Source organism: Copadichromis virginalis, linkage group LG15 (assembly GCF_057382275.1).
Source record: "Copadichromis virginalis isolate Kocher_CV1m ecotype Utaka linkage group LG15, C_Virginalis_male_GT1.1, whole genome shotgun sequence".
Lineage (NCBI taxonomy): Eukaryota > Metazoa > Chordata > Actinopteri > Cichliformes > Cichlidae > Copadichromis > Copadichromis virginalis.
The window spans coordinates 35,447,581-35,470,780 of record NC_140632.1 but is presented as its reverse complement, the minus strand read 5'-3'; positions in this window follow the sequence as shown (position 1 = coordinate 35,470,780).

Genomic DNA, 23,200 nt, shown 5'->3' with positions numbered 1-23,200 from the left:
ATAGGCCACTACATTTATCCTTACTGGATTGAGCATCATGACTGGGCTTCCCAAATCCACACTGCTCATCAAACTATTGCAAATTGTCCTGACTGGCCAGCATCGAGAGGAAGTCGAGGCACTACGGTTCCTGCCTGATGCGATTTATTGCCCTGCACACAACAGACTAATGGCCCATTGGCTGCAAACAGGGAGCAAAAAGAGGCTGCTGCTGCTGCTGTTAATGAGGACTGTCTGTGAGAAGAGAGTGGAGAGGAAGAGTTAAAAAGAGGTGAAGACCGAGAGAGAGAAGAGAGAGGGAGGGAAGGAGAGGGGGACGGCAGATGGAGTGAAGGGGTGAGAGTGAAAACGAGAGACAGATCGTGACGATGAGCTGAGAAAGGGACTGAGACAGGAGTGGAGAGTGGGAGGAGAATGAGAGAGAACAAATGTAGAAGATAGACAATAGAGAGGCAGAAGCTGTGTGAGAGAGAGAATTGGGGAAATTGAGAAACAATAGTACTGAGTGGTAAAAAATAGCATGTTAATGTAATGTGATTACTTTTCCGGTAATTACAAGCAGAAGCTGTAACAATTCACTTACTGCATCACTGTCAGTAATCACACTAATACCCCCTAAAGTTTGGGAATTTTGGTGGTCAGCTTGTTTTCTTTTTTACTAGGAATTATATGGGAGGGCCGGCATTCATTTAATCACTGTGTTCAGGGAGAGACTGCTGTGGGGCCTGTTAGGTTGGAGTAGTGGGTAAAAGAAGCAGAAAGCAGCTAGCCTCGAGCAAAGTCTTTATTTAATGCCATAGCTGCCTTGTTTCATGTTGGATCTTAAGCACTGGTAGGCTTGCAGAGCTCACTGTGTTTTTCACTCCTCTGCGAATTGCTACCTTATCGTGGTGGAGGGTTTTGTGTGCCCCAGGGATCCCAGGGGCTATGTTGTCTGGGGGCTTTTGCCCCTGGTAGGGTTTCCCATGGCAAATTAGTCCTGGGTGAAGGACCAGAAAAGACCATCGAGGGAACAGTTCACTCTGCCCGGGATAGGGTTACCGGGGCCCTGCCCTGGAGCCAGGCCTGGGGGAAGGTGCCCAAGGGCAAGCTTCTGGTGGCTGGGCCTTAGTCCATGGGGCCCAGCCGGGCACAGCCCGAAAAAGGGACATGAGCCCATCTTCCTGCAGGCCCACCACCTGCAGGAGGCACCGCAGGGGTCGGGTGCAATGTGAGTCGGGCAGCGGCCAGGAGCGAAGGCCCTGGCAGACCGATCCCCGTGAACCAAGACTGGCAATTAGGACATGGAATGTCACCTCTCTGGTGGGGAAAGAGCCTAAGCTAGTGCGCGAGGATGACAGGTACCGGCTAGATATAGTCGGGCTCACCTCAACGCATGGCCTGGGCTCCAGAACCAGTCTCCTGGAAAGGGGCTGGACTCTGTCTCAGTCTGGAGTTGCCCCTGGTGAGAGGTGTCGGGATGTGGCGAGTATCTTAGTATCCCCTCAGCTTGCTGCTGGTATGTTGAGGTTTCTCCCAGTGAACGAGAGGGTTTGTTCCCTTCGCCTTCGGGTCAGGGAACGGGTCCTGACTGTTGTCTGTGCTTATGCGCCAAGCGGCAGTTCAGAGTACCCAGCCTTTTTGGAGTCCCTGAGTGGGGCACTGGAGGGTGCTCCTCCTGGGGACTTTGTTGTCCTACTGGGAGACTTCATTGCTCACGTGGGCAACAACAGTGAGACCGGGAAGGGCGTGATTGGGAGGAACGGCCTCACGGATCTGAACCCGAGCGGTGTTTTGTTATTGGACTTCTGTGCAAACCACAGATTGGCCATAATAAACACCATGTTCGAACATAAGAGTGTCCATAAGTGCACGTGGCACCAGGACACTCTAGGCCACACGTCGATGATCGATTTTGTAATCGTATCACCAAACCTGAGGCCATATGTTTTGAACACTCGGGTAAAGAGAGGGGCTGAGCTGTCAACTGATCACTACCTGGTGGTGAGTTGGATTAGGTGGTGAGGGAGGACACTGGACAGACCTGGCGCACCCAAACGTACAGTGAAGGTGTGCTGGGAACGTCTAGCAGAGGCCCCGGTTCACGAGATCTTCAACGCACACCTCCGCAGAGCTTCAACAGCATTCCGAGGGAGACTGGGGACATTGAGTCCAACTGGACCATGTTCAGCACCTCCATTGCCGAAGCCACTGCACGGAGCTGCGGCCGCAAGGTAGTTGGTGCCTGTCGTGGTGGTAACCCCGAACCAAATGGTGGACACCTGAGGTGAGGTGAGCCAACAAGCTGAAGGAGGAGTCCTACCGGGCTTGGTTAGCCTGTGGGACTCCAGAGGCAGCTGATAGGTACCTACAGGCCAAGTGGAATGCGGCGGTGGCAGAAGCAAAAACTCGGGTGTGGGAGGAGTTCAGAGAGGCCATGGAAAAAGACTTTCGGACTGCCTCTAAGAGATTCTGGCAAACCGTCAGGCGACTCAGGTGGGGAAAGCGGTGTTCTACCTGCACTGTGTATAGTGCGGGTGGAGTGCTGCTAACTTCGACTGAGAAAATTGTCAGGCGGTGGAAGGAATACTTCGAGGACCTCCTCAATCCCACTGGCACGTCTTCCGTGGCAGAAGCAGAGTCTGGGGACAAAGGAGATGACTCTCCCAATCTCTGGGGGCGTGGTAACTGAGGCAGTTAAATAACTTCTTGGTGGCAGAGGCCCTGGTGTGGACGAGGTCCGCCCCAAGTTCCTGAAGGCTCTGGATGTTGTAGGGCTGTCTTGGTTGACACATCTCTGCAATGTTGGGTGGGGATCAGGGGCAGTACCCATGGACTGGCAGACAGGGGTGGTGGTCTCCATCTTTAAGAAAGGGGACTGGAGGGTGTATTCCAACTACAGGGGAATCGCACTCCTTAGCCCCCCTGGGAAAGTCTATGCCAGGGTGCTGGAGAGGAGAGTTCGTCCGTTAGTCGAACCTCGGATACAGGAGGAACAATGCAGTTTTCGCCCTGGTCGTGGAACACGAGGATACTCGAGGGCGCGTGGGAGTTTGCCCAACCAGTCTACTAGTCTGTTTTGTGGACTTGGAGAAGGCATTCGACCGTGTTCTTCGGGGGGTCCCTTGGGGGGTGTTCCGGGAGTATGGGATGTCTGGCCCATTGCTACAGGCCATTCAGTCCTTATCTCGTTCCTGGTGGGTGATGGGGTCCACCAGGGCTGCCCTTTGTCAGCGATTCTGTTCATAATTTTTATGGATAGAATTTCTAGGCATAGCCAAGTGGCGGAAGGCTTTCACTTTGGTGGTCTCAGGATATCATCTCTGCTTTTCGCAGATGATGTGGTCCTGTGGGCTTCATCAGGTGATGGCCTCCAGCTCGCCTTGGAACGGTTGGCAGCCGAGTGTGAAGCGGTGGGAATGAGAAACAGCACCTCCAAATCTGAGGCCATGATCCTCAGCCGGAAAAGGGTGGAGTGTCCACTCCGGGTCAAGGACGAGACCCTGCCCCAAGTGGAGGTGTCAGGGCTCTGTATGCGGGCAGGCGGAGATGAGGATCCAAATGCAGGACTTGGAAACAGAATGCAACTCAAAAACCTCAGCTTTATTGCTGGCACGAAAACAAAACAGGAAGTGAACAATGAATACTGAGAACCAAAACACACAGGCACAATCTGAGGGTACAACGCGACAGAGAGCAAAGGCAAACACAGGGCTTATATACACAGGGGAGTAATCAGGGAATGGAAAACAGGAGGGAAGCACAGCTGGGAGAGATAGGTCAAACGAGACAGGGGGAGTGAAGTTAGACACACTGACATAAGACGTAACCCTTCAAAATAAAACAGGAAACTATTCTCAAAGACTAAGAAGCGCGGACTTAAACAGAAGGAACACACGGGCAGAAAAGACTAAGCACAGAAGTAAACCTAAACTAAACATGAGGGCATAAGAACAAAACCTAAGAACTAAACCCTAAACCAGAATAAGCTGGAACATAGAATAATAATAATCAACACAGGATAACTCAAAAATCAGATCATGAATAATAATACAGAAGAATACCAAAAACATAAGAAACTGAAAATGCTGGATCAGAATGACCCAGAACCGTGACAGGAGGAGTTTAAGTATCTCAGGGTCTTGTTCCATCACAAGCTGCGGGTAGTGTCCAAAAGAACGAGATTGCGAATACAAGCAGTGGATATGGGTTTTCTCCGAAGGGTGGCTGGCCTCTCCCTTAGAGATAGGGTGAGAAGTTTGGCCATTCGGGAGGGGCACCTCCACATCGAAAGGAGCCAGTTGAGGTGGTTCGGGCATCTGACAAGGATGCCCCATGGGTGCCTCCTGGGTGAGGTTTTCCGGGCATGTCCCACCGGGAAGAGGCCCCGGGGCAGACTCGGGACACGCTGGAGAAATTATATCTCTCGGCTGGCCTGGGAACGCCTTGGTGTTCCCCCGGATAAGCTGGAGGAGGTGGCTGGGGAGAGGGAGGTCTGGGCTTCTCTGCTTAGGCTGCTGCCCCCGCAGCCCGGCCCTGGATAAGCGGAAGAAAATGGATGGATGGGACTGTGTTTTTCAGATTTGAAGATCTCAGCAGACGAGAGTCCTGGAGCTCAGTCATCAGGCCACCAGATTTTGATGACCTCCAGATTTTAAACAGGCTGAACCGCTGTGAACCCAAATTTATAGTCTATAAATCTCTTTACAACACCCATGAGCATGTGGTAGGGACTAATAAATATGTGCATACTTATTCCTACTCCATTTCGGACCTGATGGTTGAGCGGTTATTTAATGGGATGTTATTTACTTTACTTGACCATATGTATGTCTGCATGTATATGCAGGTATCTGTTTCTATGTGTATTTGTATATTGTCCAGCATCACATCTAATTGATATCTGCTGGTACTGTAGTGTCACTGTTGCACAAGCTGAGAAAAATCTGTGCAAAGCTATTTTGTCAGTGTGTAGCTAGTCCTAATAAGACAGCATATTGGGACAACTTTCATATCACTGAAGGAAACTGAGTAGCAAAGAGTAGTTAAAAATAACTAGCTACTTTAACTATCCAACAAGTAAGTGAGTATTTGATGATACTTTTTGACCCATGCTAAAAGGACGGAGAAGAAAGTGACTGGAGAGACAAACACAGAACGGCATACAGTATTAGGGTGAGGAAACAACAAGAGGTGATAGATAAAATGAAGGAGCGAAGAAGAAAAGTGTAAAAGGAAACTAGAGAAGTGAGAGGAGTGAGTGTACTTAATACTGCATGATCCTTGTGACAGCTCCTGCTTTTATAACAGAGAGCACATGGTGGTCTGTTCAGTCTGACACACAGGCAGAGGGACTTGTCCATCCGTGTTCAAACAGCACGTATGGGTATACACTGATGCACACACACACTCAGGTTGAGTTGTAGTTTGTGGAGCATACAATGTCGTGTTTTCCATGCAGATCAGTGCCACAATTTAATTTAAACAACACCAGTGAAAACGGATGGTCAGTGTCCAACATGATTTTTTAAATTCAATTAGAAATAAAAGATGTGCCCTGAAATATTGGGACATGCAGTTATGGGAGCTGTCACTTCCCATCTTCTATTTTCATTTTCATAGACTTGCATTAAGATAACTCAAATATGATTACATGGAAGCGTTGTCCAGTATAGATTTTAGTTTGGAATTTTAGATATAAGAGTGGGACCTGGACCATCAAATCCAATTGATTCAATATGTATAGAGAATTCCTTTTTTATCAGAGGAACCTATGGCTCAGGTCGTACAGCATGTTTTCCACTAACATTTTGAAAATGGTGTGCAATGCTGGAATTTTTCGTATCAATCCAACACCGAGTAAATGCAGGGCCAGTATTAAGATACCAATAACAATACCATTGCTGTTCCCTTATTACTGTTCACTTATGTGTGGGAAAGAAGTGTGTCGTGATCTATGATTAATCATTGGTTTTAAATGAAGACATTTTAATGACAACTAAATCACTGTGATTTGTATTGTACACAAAAATTTGTGACCACATGTCGTGGTCCTGAGTGTGACGACTCAGTGTTTTGTATTTCTTTATAATATTTTATGTTGTTGTTTATTCTGATTATATATTCCGTTAAGATTTGCCATTTGTTAGGTTTCTGTTTTGTGCCTGCCCTGGTCCCACTTCTCTGTGTTCCCTCTGTCCATGTCCATGATGTTATTATGTCTGCTCATGAGTCTGTATCTGATAAGTTCTGTGTCTTGTCTGGATCTCTGTGTGTACTTCCTGTTTTACTTTGTAGGTCTGTGCCTTAGTGATGGGATTTCCGGCTCTTTTTAGAGAACCCGGCTCTTTTGGCTCGGCTCACTAAAAAGAGCCGGCTCTTTCGGCTCCCAACCGGCTCTTCAGGTTGTTTTGTTGCTTTAATTAATTTATTATTAACAACAATATAAAATTATGCACAAAAGGAATTACTAATGTTAAAAAAACGTGGTTTTATTTATATGTGTTTATATATAAATATATACGGTGGCCCCTAGAGACAAAGCACGTACAAACTCCAAAAAGCACGTACAAATTCCAAAGCACATTTCTAGCGTTAACTGAACTTCCAAAACAGAGCTACCTAGATCACTTAAATTACACAATTGAAAGCGTATGTGTATTGTTCAGTGTTGGGACTAACGCGTTATTAAGTAACGCGTTACAGTAACTACGTTATTATTGTGGTAACGAGCACGGTAACTAGTTATTATGCCAAAACCGGGAACGCGTTACTCGTTACTGGGATTTAGATAGGCCCGTTATTCGTTACTTCGTGTGGTGGCTATCGCGGAGCTTCCACAGATTCAATAACATTAGCAAGTGGTGGAAGCCAGCAGGTGGATGAAGGAAAAGGGAGGCAAGAGGAGAGACCCGAAGCGGCCGCTGGTCCGAGAGTGTCAGGTGAACTGAACTTCAGGTAAGAAGTTATAACCTGCAGTCCATCTGGGTCAGATATGAACCAAGTTTAGGTGGAGTTTATTTTCGTTGTGCTGACTTTTTCGTACTGCGTGCTAGCTAGCATGACGGAGTTTCTACACTGTAATCCCAAAAGTTATTTGCATTCAAATGGTTTAGCTATGATCGCTGACAGTAATTAATTTTCTTTGTAAAACTAAAATCATTTAACTGTGTCAGACAGAACTCATTGGTGGAAGCTTTTTGCACTTAACCTATATTGTTTTGCATGTGATGCACTAAAATGAATACATTTAACATGGTCCTTTCTATTTTAAGTTTATTCTAATAAATAGTTTAAGTTCAATTTTTTATAAGAGAATAAGTTTTAAACTCAACACTCAAATAATAAAAGTAAATTTGATGTTTACTGATCATGTTTAGTTGAAAGCACTTTCACTATTTTTAAGTTTTTGTTGCCCCTCCCATATTTTTCCCAGCACTGGAACCGAAGAGACGTCTGGACTTGTTTGTCAGGAAAAATTAAGACAAGTCGTTTTTGGTGGTTTTGCCTGGGATTGGACATGTTTGTTTCAGTCTAAAGTCGATAGGGAGTACTTTTCCTCAAACCTCCACGCAAACTGGTGAGTTAAATCTTTGTATTTCAACTTTAAGCAAAAATAGTTGCATGTTACATTACGCAAATGTGCACGCTAATTCAATCTACAGTGAACCCTCGTGTACCGCGGGGGTTACGTCCCAAAAACAACCCGCAATAAGTGAAATCCGCAAAGTAGTGAAAAGTATTTATTATAAATGTTTTAAGGCTGTAACCCTCACAGCCTTAACCCCTGCTCATGCGTAATGGTTCTAGCATCTTCCTCGTCCATCCAAACCCATCCATTGTGTGATGTGAGCACATCCAAACCGTGTTCAGGGTTAGCCCGGGTCCGGACTCCGGCCCCGGTCAGAGGAGGACGACCAGAGCACGGCCGGGCACCTCCAGCCGTTCACACGGACAAATAAACCTGTCATTATTCTCTGCACAGCCGCGCTCTGACGCTCAGCCCCTCGCTGAGGCTCGAGGGGCTGAACACCGCTCCTCTGCACCTGTACGGCCTCTCGTAAAGTTTACTTTATTAACATGTGCGCCGCTGCAGCGCCATACAGAGCTGAGCAGCGTCTCGTCCTCGGCCCTCGCTGCTCCGTGCGGTACATCGCATACTGAACTCTGCAAACGGGACTCGTGTTTCAGAAAAACTCGTGTTTTTTCCTCTCTCTGGACTTAACACTTTACTGAGGTTTGGATGTGACAATAATAATAATAAACAGCATTTATAGAAATACAATACTTTGACCTTTTATACTTGTGTTACTCTCCACCAACAGGTTAACTCACAGTTTTTTCCCCCCCTCTGTAGAATGCTGCTGATGGTGACCTTGAAATCCCAATAGGAATCATCTTCAATGGTGAAAACGGAAGTCCAGAGCAAGAACTGAACCCCTCCCAGCTGGGGATCCTTCTAGAGGGCAATGTGGTAATGGATTCCATCTGCAGTCTTCCTTTGGCAATGTGTCTCCTGTTTGGACTGACTTATGCACTCCACTTGGAGTACCCAAAGTGCATGAAGACTACATTCCTGTTTATCCAGCAGATTATGCTGAATCTGGGACGAAACGATCCTCCTCCAAAACTCCAAAGGCTAAAAAATGAGCTTTCAATGTGTGCATAGATACATTGAATGTTCACTCTTCATTGAGCAGCTTTTTCCCAAGTTCAGGAAGTCATTATTGTGTTTGTGATTGTCTTTTTTTGTTTTTAGTGGATGGCAAAACCAGGGCTTAAAGGAGTAGTTCACTGATTTTACATACTGAGATATGTTCTTACCTTAGCTTTGAAGAGTTGATGCATACCTGTCTTGTCTTTGTGCGAGAGAAAGGCTCTCCCATATATTCCAACTACCTCCACTTTTTGCTCCTTTTAGAAGCTACCGAGCTCCTCCACGTTTTCCCTATTTATGTAAAATTACATGAAAAGTTACACTATCTAAGTTTAGTTTCACTAAATTTAACGTATAGATTTTTTAAGCCGATAAAAAGGGGCACTATATTACAAGCGCGCAGTAACCCTAGTGCACTCTGGAGCATAGACTGAGTTACTGGGGGGATGAAGAAGTGCTCCTACAGTGTTATTACACCTTGTAATATAGAGTCCCTTCTTATCGGCTTAGAAAATCCACACGTTAAATTTAGTTAAACTAAACTTGGAGAGTGTCACTTTTCATGTAATTTTACATAAATAGGGAAGACGTGGAGGAGCTCGGTAGCTTCTAAAAGGAGCAAAAAGTGGAGGTAGTTGGAATATATCGTGGCTCAAGAGTTGGGAGTTCGCCTTGTAATCGGAAGGTTGCCGGTTCGAGCCCCGGCTTGGACAGTCTCGGTCGTTGTGTCTTTGGGCAAGACACTTCACCCGTTGCCTACTGGTGGTGGTCAGAGGGTCCGGTGGCGCCAGTGTCCGGCAGCCTCGCCTCTGTCAGTGCGTCCCAGGGCGGCTGTGGCTACAATGTAGCTTGCCATCACCAGTGTGTGAATGTGTGTGTGAATGGGTGGATGAAAGGTTGTGTAAAGCGCTTTGGGGTCCTTAGGGACTAGAAAAGCGCTATACAAATACAGGCCATTTACCATTTATTTATTTTATATGGGAGAGGCTTTGCTCCATTTGCATGACTGAGGGCACGCACAAAGACAAGACTGGTACACATCAACTCATCAAAGCTGATTTTACATATCTTATTATGTAAAATCAGTGAACTATTCCTTTAATTTCATTGTCTCGCTGGGGCCATTCCTTATTCCATAGTTTTTATTTTTCCAAGTTAAAATATTTGTGAAAATAATTTTTACTGTTACAACTTGTTACCTAGAGTGTCGCACCAAAGTTCTTTACTTGTGATACATAGTTTTATCTGTTTAAAAGATTTGTTTTAAAGAAAATGTTTTATTGGAAGTCCAATTGTGCAAACAAAAAACTTACTATTCAAAAAAAACTACCTCAGAGACCACAAATAAATTCTTGTCAAAAAGTGGCTAGGAACAACTGAAATATTGTGTTTGTTTCTGAAAGAAATGTCTTCTTAGAAGCGCCATGTGTAAAAATTGGAATACTGTTCAAAGGAAAACAAAAGTCTTGTTTTGTTATAAATAAAGTAAAAAAACAAAAAACAAAAAACACTTTAGTGGTCTTTGGTTTTGAGTGTGTTTGCCTTGACATATTAAGTTTTAGTAATAATAATACATTTAATTAAAAGACGCTTTTAATTAAACACTACGCAAAAAAGTGAGTTTTGTAATATTAGCACCACTTAAACAATTTAGTTTTTTCTATTAGTATTAAGTTAACTGTACTTAAACAAATTATTTTTGAAATATTGAATACTTAAACACTTTAGGTAGCGATGACTCAATATAGTAAATTGTGACAATTTTACTTTTAAGTTTACTTGACTAAATCAGTTAATTTTTTGTTTTGGGTTGATTACTCAAATCATTTGAAGGGAATCGGTTTCCTCAAACGATTTAAGTGTATTGAACTTATCCGGGTTCACAGTGTATACAGCTGGGTGGGTGCTATGTTACTGATGTTGAACTTTATTTTGTTCATAAGGTTAATTATTAGAGTTGCCAACCGTCCCGTAAAAAACGGAATCGTCTCGTATTCAGAGAAAATATTACGCGTTTCGTATTGAGGTGAAAAGGAACAGTTTGTCCCGGACTTCAGCTACACTGTAAAACCTAATAAGTTCACAGAACTCAAAAATTGTTGTGTAACAGATTACACAACAATTTTTTAGTGATGTTTTTAAAAGTTTTAAGTTTAACTACAATAAAAATTATAGTTGCAGTTGCCTTAAATTACCTCAATGTTAACTCATAAATGTTGATATTCCTCAACTTATAATTAGGGAGTAATAAACTCAAAATGTTCAATTTTTTCAACTTAATTAAGGTGGGAAATACACTCAAAATATTTTACATATTGCAACTCATACGATGTGGGAAATAAACTCAAACTTTTTCATATTTTCTAACTTATAATATGGGAAATAACACTTAAAATCTTCAATATTTTTTAAAATACTGTGGGAAATACACTTACAAATAATTCTAAACTGTTTACCCAGTAAATTATAATCAGCTAAAAGTGTTAGAAAACATGAAAGTAACAACACTAACAATTTAACAACTTTTTATTAAACACAATGTGCTTTTAAAAAGGCACAAACAACAGAGCTCACTCATAAAAAAGTGCTTCATAAATAAAACAAGAGAAAAAGACTCCAAGGGTCTCCATCTCAATTCTAAAATTCAATAACATTTTCAGTATTAACAGCAATTGCAGCTATTAGAACATTGATGCATTTAACACTTACTGTACCTTGACAGCTGCAGCTCACTTTCTTTTTTAAAAATACATAAAAAAAACAGTACTGGTTTCCACTGCTGTACTTATAGGGAACAAACATCAAGGCAGTGCATTTACGTATTAGGCAACAGAACATTAAACATGAATAGTGAACTGAACAGTCATTCATCTTAAATGTGAGGTAGAAGAGGCAAATGATTAGGAAAAAAACAAACAAAAAAGCTTCCTCAATACTCAGCTTAACAAGTAGTCCATTCTGAGTGATTCACTCATTGAACAAATCATTCTTCAGCATCAGTAGACGCCCTTTCAGTGGTTTGTTGTCCTCAAGGCACATCACAACCTTTTGGATAAATGTGAATGTAAGCTCAAGTTTCTTTGGGTATTGTAGGTCTAATGCATAGATGTACCCAAAGAGCAGGAGAAATGACTCAGCCAGATTTGTGGGACCATTCACAAGTATTTCATCCTCAACGACAATGCAGATGCTTTCGGGACTGAAGAGGGCCGAATCAGTAGTGTCATCCGTGACAACTGTCAGCAGAGCCACAGGAGTGTCAGTGAGGTCTGGACCATCTGCTGACTGCAAAACAAAAATAATACAAGAATGAGTTCAGCCCCACAAGGACACAAATCATGCTATTGATTAGAGGTGTGAATCTTCATAAGTCGCACGTTTCTTTTAGGATTATAATGTCAACGATTTAATTTGATATTGCGATACATCATGATGCATTACAATAATCTTAATTTGGGTTTGGTTTCAAAACATATGTGTAAATAAATGTTTTCAATAATAAATATATGCCAAGATATTTGTTTTTGTTATTTACCAAACATTTCTCTGACCACAACATGGCACCTCCAAAAAAATAGAACACTTGAATTTTAAAAAGGGAGATAGTTTTTATCTGCAGATTTTTTTTGTATAATAATCTTTCAACTATTTTCATGTTTTCTGGTTTATGCGTAACAATCTTCTTGCAATCTTATTCAACAATAGTTGATATATGGGAGAAAACAAGTCAGATGAGGACTGTGTTGAACATCCTTCCTGATATACAGTGGGGCAAAAAAGTATTTAGTCAGCCACCGATTGTGCAAGTTCCCCCACCTAAAATGATGACAGAGGTCAGTAATTTGCACCAGAGGTACACTTTAACTGTGAGAGACAGAATGTGAAAAAAAAATTCATGAATCCACATGGTAGGATTTGTAAAGAATTTATTCGTAAATCAGGGTGGAAAATAAGTATTTGGTCAATAACAAAAATACAACTCAATACTTTGTAACATAACCTTTGTTGGCAATAACAGAGGTCAAACGTTTACTATAGGTCTTTACCAGGTTTGCACACACAGTAGCTGGTATTTTGGCCCATTCCTCCATGCAGATCTTCTCGAGAGCAGTGATGTTTTGGGGCTGTTGCCGAGCAACACGGACTTTCAACTCCCGCCACAGATTTTCTATGGGGTTGAGGTCTGGAGACTGGCTAGGCCACTCCAGGACTTTCAAATGCTTCTTACGGAGCCACTCCTTTGTTGCCCGGGCGGTGTGTTTTGGATCATTGTCATGTTGGAAGACCCAGCCTCGTTTCATCTTCAAAGTTCTCACTGATGGAAGGAGGTTTTGGCTCAAAATCTCACGATACATGGCCCCATTCATTCTGTCCTTAACAAGGATCAGTCGTCCTGTCCCCTTGGCAGAAAAACAGCCCCATAACATGATGTTTCCACCCCCATGCTTCACAGTAGGTATGGTGTTCTTGGGATGCAACTCAGTATTCTTCTTCCTCCAAACACGACGAGTTGAGTTTATACCAAAAAGTTCTACTTTGGTTTCATCTGACCACATGACAGTCTCCCAATCCTCTGCTGTATCATCCATGTGCTCTCTGGCAAACTTCAGACGGGCCTGGACATGCACTGGCTTCAGCAGCGGAGCACGTCTGGCACTGCGGGATTTGATTCCCTGCCGTTGTAGTGTGTTACTGATGGTGACCTTTGTTACTTTGGTCCCAGCTCTCTGCAGGTCATTCACCAGGTCCCCCCGTGTGGTTCTGGGATCTTTGCTCCCCGTTCTCATGATCATTTTGATCCCACGGGATGAGATCTTGCGTGGAGCCCCAGATCGAGGGAGATTATCAGTGGTCTTGTATGTCTTCCATTTTCTGATGATTGCTCCCACAGTTGATTTTTGCACACCAAGCTGCTTGCCTATTGTAGATTCACTCTTCCCAGTCTGGTGCAGGTCTACAATACTTTTCCTGGTGTCCTTTGAAAGCTCTTTGGTCTTGGCCATGGCGGAGTTTGGAGTCTGACTGTTTGAGGCTGTGGACAGGTCTCTTTTATACAGATGATGAGTTCAAACAGGTGCCATTCATACAGGTAACGAGTGGGGGACAGAAAAGCTTCTTACAGAAGACGTTACAGGTCTGTGTGAGCCAGAGATTTTCCTTGTTTGAGGTGACCAAATACTTATTTTCCACCCTAATTTACGAATAAATTCTTTACAAATCCTACCATGTGAATTCATGGATTTTTTTTTCACATTCTGTCTCTCACAGTTGAAGTGTACCTCTGGTGCAAATTACTGACCTCTGTCATTTTTTTAAGTGGGGGAACTTGCACAATCGGTGGCTGACTAAATACTTTTTTGCCCCACTGTACACCCTGGTTCTCCTTGAGTTCTGAGCAATGTCATATGGTTGATGCTGAGGCCAGTACACTTACATCACAAGTCCTGAATAACGTGGAGGCATCTTCACGCAGGTACACAGGAAGTGCACGAAGGACGAGGGCCCGTCTTGTATTTACATCATGCTGTTCCTAGATGAACACACAATATCTATTAGAATAGTATTTACACAAATGCAGAGTAAAAACAAAGTGTTGGATAGCCATGTTCTGATTGTCATTGTTATAGATCAGGGGTGTCCAAACTTTTTGTGTAACGGGCTAAACCTGTCAATCTAGAAGGGTAACCCAAAAAAAATCTAAAAATTTTGAATAATTCAAGGCAAAATTCTCTAGTTTCTTTGTATTTATTTTTTATTTAAATTGGGACACAAATTATAAAACTCACCCACTGACAACTGGTGAAATGTTGACTCTCTGTAGCGCTCTTTGCAGTCTGATATCTGTAAACAATATGTGCACAAAGACGACTTATTAATGTTCAAAAACATTTCTTGCACAGCACACACACACAAGTAGTCAGCTGATCTCATCTGATGCAGATCTGCTCCTTGATCAAGTGACATTTGTCCGGATTTTTGGCACGAGTGACGTCGAATCAGCACCGCAGCTGGATGGCCCGATTTACATACCCAGCGCAGCTGATACTCACCACAATAATTTACTAAGATTATATGCACTCCTGTTATTAAGTCCAGTTCAGTCTGTTAATGTTAACCGTTTCAAACTAATGTTGATAGGTGTGTTGCTAAGCTTAATAACTTAAATAACAAACTTGAAATTTACCCGTCCTATTTTCCCTTTTATTGTTTTTTCTCTGTGCTGTAAATCTTCTGTCTAAGAAGAAATCTGAGGCTGCTGTTCTGAAAATAAGCTACCAAAGCTTTTTCTGAATGAATCAATAAAGATCCATTTATGGAAAGCTGTGATGAAAGCAGTTTTGTCTTTAATTATATTCAACAATATAACATATTCGACCACTTTTAAGTGATTTTGTGATCTTTAATACACTTTAATACACTAAAGTTAAGGTTATTTACCTAATTTCTAGTAAGTAGCCCTCAGTGAAAAAAGTTTGGACACCCCAGCCTTACAGGTTAGGGAGTATTTGTGATCCGCACAGTCTGCATCAATGATTCTTTCTTAGCCTGGGAGCAGAGCGCGGCTCTTTATTTTCATTTCATTTCAATTTATCTAGCAAAGATCGATAGGGTCTGGCTTAAAGGTGTCAAGGAGGCGCCTCAGTCTGGCTGGTTGAGCCTTGTCGAATTAGCGCGAACAATTTAGCTGAACTTCGTTCGTAGCACCGAGTTCGACCAGTGTATAATGTTAGGCTGAATCAGGCGATGCATTTTTCCGCAAGCCTTGACTTGTAGAGCTCGCTTAGTGGAATACCCCTCTAAACTGTTAAAAGGATTTCGAGATTATCTCACAACCACACATTTGAGACTACGAAAAAATACAAACGTGTCTAATTACCATCATGATAACACACTCATGTTGTTTATTATTGTTCGCTTCATGCTAGCACACACACACAGCTCAACAGCGTAAACTACTGACTGTGTAACACGGACACTTATTGAAATAAGTATACTCACAATACGCACGTACATTACCGGCGAATACGACAACCAGTGGAAAGTTTTAGTAGAAAGTTCAAATGCATGGAGCTAGAACTGCCACCGTCAACTTCCCGGGCAAGAATACAATGCATTATGGGAAATGTTGTCCCCCACGGAAAACCGCCAAAACGTTACATCATTCTAATTTGAAATAACATTACGTATTTGTCACATTAGAAAACTTCTAAAATTACAATTACTTGGATTCGAATTCATTTATAACAAACATTCACTGTGCACAAAGTACGAATATATTTCCAGTAAAAAATAAAAAAGAATGTTTATCGAAATTAAATTTAAACAAAACAAAAACACGTTAGACTTACCAAATTTAGGGCAGTTGATGAAAAAAAATAAGGTGGTGGTCGTGGTGGGTTGAAGTTGGGGACTCTTAATCCACACGGGCTGGCCAAAACTTCCCCGTATCAAGGTAAATTCAAGATGGCTGACTAAGCTTTCCTGAGGGAGCGACAAGACTCCACCCACCAGAACGTCACTAATATATGCTTCTTAAACTTTTTGAGCGTTCCAAAAAATTTAGCTAAAAAATATTGAGCCCTATTCAATTAAAGCTGCATAAAAGCCAACAGAGCTCAATACTTTATAGTTTGCTCAACTACAAAACGACATTTGAGTGTTATGAGCTTATTAGTTATGAGCTAGAACAACTGTTAGGGATTACAGTGTACAATGAAAAAGACACAAAGCTGGAGTTATTCTGTCTTTGCTGCACAGCTGCATCTTCTTCTCTCATCCTCTCACCCTCCCTCTCCTGTTTCTACTTCAATCATGAAACTGATCAATGATCAGCTGATCGGCTTTTCTCTCTTGTTTATTTATCGCCCACTTTGCGCCAGAAAGAAGAAACCAGCGGATGTTGCGGTAAACAACAGCAGCACGTTTAAGCTTGATCAGCTGTTGTTAGAATTTATTTAATATTAATTTCTAGTATCAGCTGATGTTTGCTGGAGCCACAGCTGTAAACCTGCTGGTCATGATATCGGTTTGGTTATGTGGTGAGAGGGAAACATGAAAATGAAACCAGGAGATGTCCTTACTGGATCATCAGAGCTGTGATGGAGAAACAGGTTTACCTTTTAGTTAACATGAATGAGTTGAAGGGAAGTTATGAAGTAAACTAGTAAGTAAGTAAGTAAACTTTATTTATTAAGCGCTGTGAAAAGCGGAGGACTAGAGAGGCACGGCTTGACTTGCGACACGTGGAAGGTATTATGGATTTTCATATTCCGGGGCAGTTTAAGACGGACAGAGACAGGGTTAATCACAGAGTCGACTTCAAAGGGACCAATGAAAGTGGGAGACAGTTTCTTGGATTCAGACCTGAGTGGGACGAATCTGGTAGACAGCCAAACCTTTTGTCCAGGTGTGTAGGTGGGAGCAGGGGTCCGGTGGCGATCCGCCAGGCGCTTATTGCGTTCCACTGTGCGGAGAAGGGAGGCCCGAGTCGCTCTCCAGGCGCGCCGACACCTCCGAAGATGCTGTTGGACAGAGGGAACAAAGTGCTCACCTTCGACGGCTGGGAAGAGTGGAGAGGTTGATAGCCCAAGGACGCCTCGAAAGGGGACACACCGGTGGCAGTAGAGGTAAGGCTGCTATGAGCGTACTCAATCCATGACAGTTGCTCGCTCCAAGTTGACTGGTTAGTAGATACCAGGCACCGGAGAGCTGCTTCGAGCTCCTGGTTGGCACGCTCCATTTGGCCATTGGTCTGTGAGTGGAAACCAGAGGAGAGACTGACCTGAGCTCCGAGGGCACTGCAGAACTCCTTCCAGACACGTGACGTGAACTGCGGTCCTCTGTCTGACACAATGTCCGTGGGGATTCCATGGAAGCGAAAAACGTGGTTAGTTAGTAGCCGGGTGGTCTCTAGAGCAGTGGGGAGCTTAGGGAGGGCGACAAAATGAGCAGCTTTGGAGAAACGGTCCACAATGGTGAGAATGACAGAGTTACCTGACGAGACGGGCAGACTAGTGATGAAGTCAACAGCAATATGCGACCAAGGGCGACTCGGAGTCGGCAGAGGTTGGAGGAGGCCAGAGGGTGGTTGATGGACGCTCTTGTTTTGAGCGCAGGTCGAGCATGCAGAAATATACTCGCGGAGGTCTTTGGCAAGGGAAGGCCACCAGGCAAAACGTTGAAGGAAGGTAATAGTGCGGTGGACCCCTGGGTGGCAGGTGAATCTGGCAGTATGAGCCCAATGTAACACTCGTGACCTTACTGAGGAGGGGACGAAGAGCAACCCTGGAGGTCCCGTTCCGGGGTCTGGTTCTGTCCGCTGAGCCTCTCGAATAGCCGACTCGATCTCCCAGGTCAAGGCCCCAATTACACAGGTGGGCGGTAGAATGGGAGAGTCCCGAGTTGCGTCTTCGGAGGCGGCGAATTGGCGTGAGAGGGAGTCTGGCTTGACATTACGGGAACCAGGTCTGTAAGTGATCGTGAACTCGAATCTAGTAAAAAACGGGGCCCACCTGGCTTGCCTGGCGTTGAGGCGTTTTGCCGATCGAATGTACTCCAGGTTCTTGTGATCGGTCCAGACCACAAATGGCTGGGCAGCGCCCTCTAGCCAATGGCGCCACTCCTCCAGGGCTAGCTTGATGGCTAGTAGCTCTCGATCTCCCACATCATAGTTGCTCTCTGCGGAGATGAGACTGCGTGAAAAGTAGGCACAGGGATGCAGCTTACCTCCTTGCTGCTGGGAAAGCACCGCCCCCACTCCAGCGTCCGAGGCGTCCACCTCCACAATGAACTGCAGGTTGAGATCGGGTTGGACGAGAATGGGCGCCGAGGCAAAGCGGTCCTTCAGATGGGCAAATGCTCGTTGAGCCAGCTCATCCCAGCAGAAGGGAACCTTGGGAGAAGTAAGACGGGTCAGAGGTAGGGCAAGTTTACTGTAGTCGCGAACAAAGCGACGATAAAAGTTTGCGAACCCCAGAAAGCTTTGAAGCTGTCTACGGTTGGAAGGGGTCGGCCAGTCGACAACGGCTTGAACTTTTGCGGGATCAGTTTTGAGGTTACCCTGATCGATTACGTGGCCCAGGAAGGAAACAGTTGAGACATGAAACTCACACTTTTCCCCTTTAACAAAGAGACGATTTTCGAGGAGACGCTGAAGGACTTGCCTGACATGGCGTTGGTGGTTAGCGACGGAGCGGGAGAAGATGAGGATGTCATCCAAGTAGACGAAAATGAAATGGTCGATGAAATCTCGGAGCACGTCATTCACGAGAGCCTGCAACACAGCTGGAGCATTGGTGATACCGAAAGGCATTACAAGATATTCGAAATGGCCCAGGTGAGTATTGAAAGCTGTCTTCCACCCGTCTCCCTTCCTAATCTTCACCAGATGGTAGGCGTTGCGCAGGTCCAACTTTGTGAAAATGGTGGCACCCTGGAGAACCTCGAACGCGGAACTCAGCAGAGGGAGGGGATACTTGTTTTTAACTGTGATGGCGGTGAGGCCGCGATAGTCAATACAGGGCCGTAAACTCTTATCTTTCTTGGTGACAAAAAAGAAACCAGCGGCAACAGGTGAGGACGAGGGGCGAATGAGACCAGCGACAAGTGACTCATTGATGTATTTTTCCATGCTTTCCCGCTCCGGTCGAGACAGGCTGTACAACCTACTGGTCGGGAGTGGCGCGCCTGGGAGGAGGTCAATCCCACAATCGTACGGCCGGTGAGGGGGGAGGGAGCGTGCCTTATCTTTACAAAACACTTGCGCCAGGTCGTGATAAACAGATGGCATGGAGGACAGATCAGGCGGTTCTGAAATAGTTTTATTGGTTAGTAGGCTCATGGCGGGGGTGGCGGCTTTTAAATAGGACATGTGACACTCCTCCCCCCACCCCGAAATACTTTCTTTCCTCCAATCAATCACACGGTTATGTTGACATAGCCAGGGATAGCCTAAGACTAATGGTGTGAGTGGGGCTTTAAAGACGTACGGTTTCAACATGATTGCCAGAAAGAGTCAGGGAAATCAGTTCTGTGATATGAGTAATGTCTGGAGGAGGATTCAAGCGCAGGACTCCGGTTCTGATGCTCACAAGAAGGGTTTATTTACAATTCACCAGGTGTATATACAAGAATGTGCGTGGGGGGGGGCTATATACAGCTGAGTGGGGGGGAAAGGGGTCTCCAGGGAAGTCCAGGGGAAAGCACGCGTTCTTCAGATTATCCACTCACACGATCACAGGCTCACACTCCGACACTGCCACACGGGAATCACACGGGGGAAAATCCAGGAAGCTGCGTGGTAGACAACGATCCAGCGACGAATAGCAGTCACCTCCTGGCTTAAATGCTGCTCCCCTTAATGAGACCCAGGTGTCTCATCTCCCGAGGGCGTGGGCCGAGGGCGTGAACCCACAGTGAGTTCTGCCCCGGTGAGAGAGAAGAGAGAGAGAAACAGAGAGAGTGCTGATCAGCGTGCAGCTGATCCGCCTGGCCGTGACAAAAAAACCCCACGGCTCCCAATGAGGAGCCGGCTTGCGTCGTTCACTTCAAAGAGTCGGCTCTAAGAGCCGTTTTGTTCGCGACTGACACATCACTACTGTGCCTTATGTCAGTGCGTTCAGCTTTGTGCTCTCCCTGTCTCGTCTGTGTAATCAGTGTCAGCCGTGTCTCCCAGCTGTTTCCTCTCAGTCCTGATCACCTCTTGCATATAGTGTCTGCGTCTGCCCCTGCTTGTTGTTGCATCGTCGCTCATACTTGTGTGTTCTGTTTGCCAACTTGACTGCCTGTTTGTTTTTCTTTCCCAGTTAAGCTAGTTTTCTGTTCTGTCTGCTACCCCACAATAAAGCCGCATGTTTTGAGTTCACTCTGCCTCTGCGAGTCCAGCTTTGGGGTCCACCATTCCTGCCTACCTTCACACAGCCTTGACATCACAATAAAAACAGCTAGTTTTCTGTTCTGTCTGCTACCCCAGCGGTCCCCAACCTTTTTTGCGCCACGGACCAGTTTATGCCCGACAATATTTTCACGACCGGCCTTTAAGGTGTCGCGGATAAATACAACGAAATAAAACTAGTACCAGTACCGAAAAAAAGAAGATTTAATCATAACACACGTGAAAAGACCCAGGAAAACCGAGTTAACGATAAAAACGATAACAAAATAACGCTGAAAACTGATAAAAACCTGAAAACCATACATTTCACACCTGAGCCTCAACTCTCGCAGCCCGGTACCAAATGACTCATGGACCGGTACCGGTCCGAGGCCCGGGGGTTGGGGACCGCTGTGCTACCCCACAATAATGTTTTGACTTCACTCTGCCTCCTCGAGTCAAGCCTTTGGGTCCAGCATTCCTGCCTACCTTCACACAGCCATGACAGAAAGATGCGACCAGAACCTGGACCCAGCAGGCTCCTCCTGGGAGAGCGATCTCACCCACATTATGAGCTTGGTTAGACAGATTGCCCACACAGAAGATACCAAGGCAATGGCGATAGGAATAAACGCTATTGAAGCAATCCCTCCAAGACATCTACAGGAAGCGGTGCCTGAGGAAAGCGGGGAGGATCATCAAGGACTCCAGTCACCCCAGCCATAAACTGTTCAGACTGCTTCCATCAGGAAGGAGGTTCTGCAGCATCCGGTCCCGTACCAGCAGACTGAGAGACAGCTTTTTCCATCAGGCCATCAGACTGCTGAACACGTCATAGACACCTCAGCTTCACTACTGGAACTTCAACATTATGCACTCCACACTGTATATAAATGCCACTTGTTTTGCACATATTCAACTCTGTATATTTTATATATTTTATTATTATTATTATTATTATTATTTTATTTTATTTTTTTACTATTTAATTTGTAAAAATGTGTATACACACACACACACACACACACACACACACACACACACGTAGGAAAATATTTAGTATACACATCCAGAAATGCATACACTATTATATATTGTACATATATTTATTAGTTTCAGGTTGGCCATTCTTGTATTTTGCTCGTTTGTGTTGTTGTGTTTGCACATCTCTGTTGCTTGTGGGGCTCGCACACAAGAATTTCACTCGCATGTGCTGTGCCAGTGTGCCTGCACATGTGATGTGACAATAAAAAGTGATTTGATTTGATTTGATCCTCGACGAGAAGAGAGAGAGAAACAGAGAGAGTGCTGATCAGCGTGCAGCTGATCCTCGACAAGAATCCACATTTTCGCCAACTCAGGGGATTTATGGGTTTAATGGACGAGCTGCACGAAGCCCAGGTGGTGCTTCAAGCTTGGGAGCTAGTATTTTTTGCTCGTCACTTCAGTCAGCCACTCAGGCTCCTACTCAATCACTCACACAGCCTTCAGCTCAGTCAGATGCCCGGCCATTGGTTCAGTTTCCAGTTCAGCCTTCTGTGTTGCTGTCAGCTCAGTCACCTGCTCAGTCGCTCTTAGCCCAGGCTCCTGCTCAGTCATTAGCCCACTCATCAGTTCAGTCGTTTACTCTGTCTGCAGCCACTTAACCTTTAGTTCAGTCATTCACTCTACCACGTGCTTCATTTCCACTACAACCATCACTACACTCGGCCGCTCAGACTGCTATTCAGTCACTCATTCATCCCGTATCCCAGTCTTTAGTGCAGTCTGCAGCTCAGACACTTGTTCGGTCACCAACTCAGTCATCTGGTCAGCCATCAATTGAGCCACCCTCTTCACCTGCTCATGTTAAGCAGAAGGACACACTCTTTAAGTCTGTTTTGTTCCCTAAAAAACTGGCACTTTTTGAGTCAGCCACTCCCTTCATTGCCTCCCCAGAGCCTAAGATTTAGCTCTCAGCTGACTCTGGACCCCTGGAGGCTGAAGAGCCAGCTGAGGACTGCACTCTGTTGTCGCTGCCCGAGCAAAGCCCTACACAGTTCCAACCAGCGTTGCCACTGCCAGAGGATTCCGTGCCTGCTGGTTCTGTTCTGTCTCTGCCAGAGGTTTCCAAACCTGCTGAGTCTGTTCTGTCTCTTCCAGAGGTTTCTACGCCTGCTGGTTCTGATTCGTCTCTGCCAGAGGTTTCCCCGCCTGCTGGTTCTGATCCGTCTCCGCTGGAGGGTCCCAGGGGCCCGCTCAGCAGCCCGTCTCCGCTGGAGGGTCCACTTCAGTTGTTTCCTCTCTCCACTGAGGGGCCCGAGGAGCCGCTTCAGCCGTCCGTCATTGCTGAGGTGCCCGAGGAGCAGCTTCAGCCATCCATCATTGCTGAGGGGCCCGCGGAGCCACTTCAGCCATCCGTCATCGCTGAGGAGCCCGAGGAGCCGCTTTAGCCGCCCATCATTGCTGAAGGGTCAGAGGATTGCTTCAGCACCTTGTGTCCGCTGACGGCCCTGAGTCCACTCAGCCACCTCCTGTGTCTTCACCTGCGGCTTCCCCACCGTCGCTTGCAGTGCCACCGCCTGCTCCATCGCCCACGGCTTCCACATCATTGCCTGCAATGCCACCGCCCGCTCCACCGCACGCAGCTTCCACACCGTCGCCTGCAGTGCCACTACCTGCTCCACCGCATGCAGCTTCCACACCATCGCTTG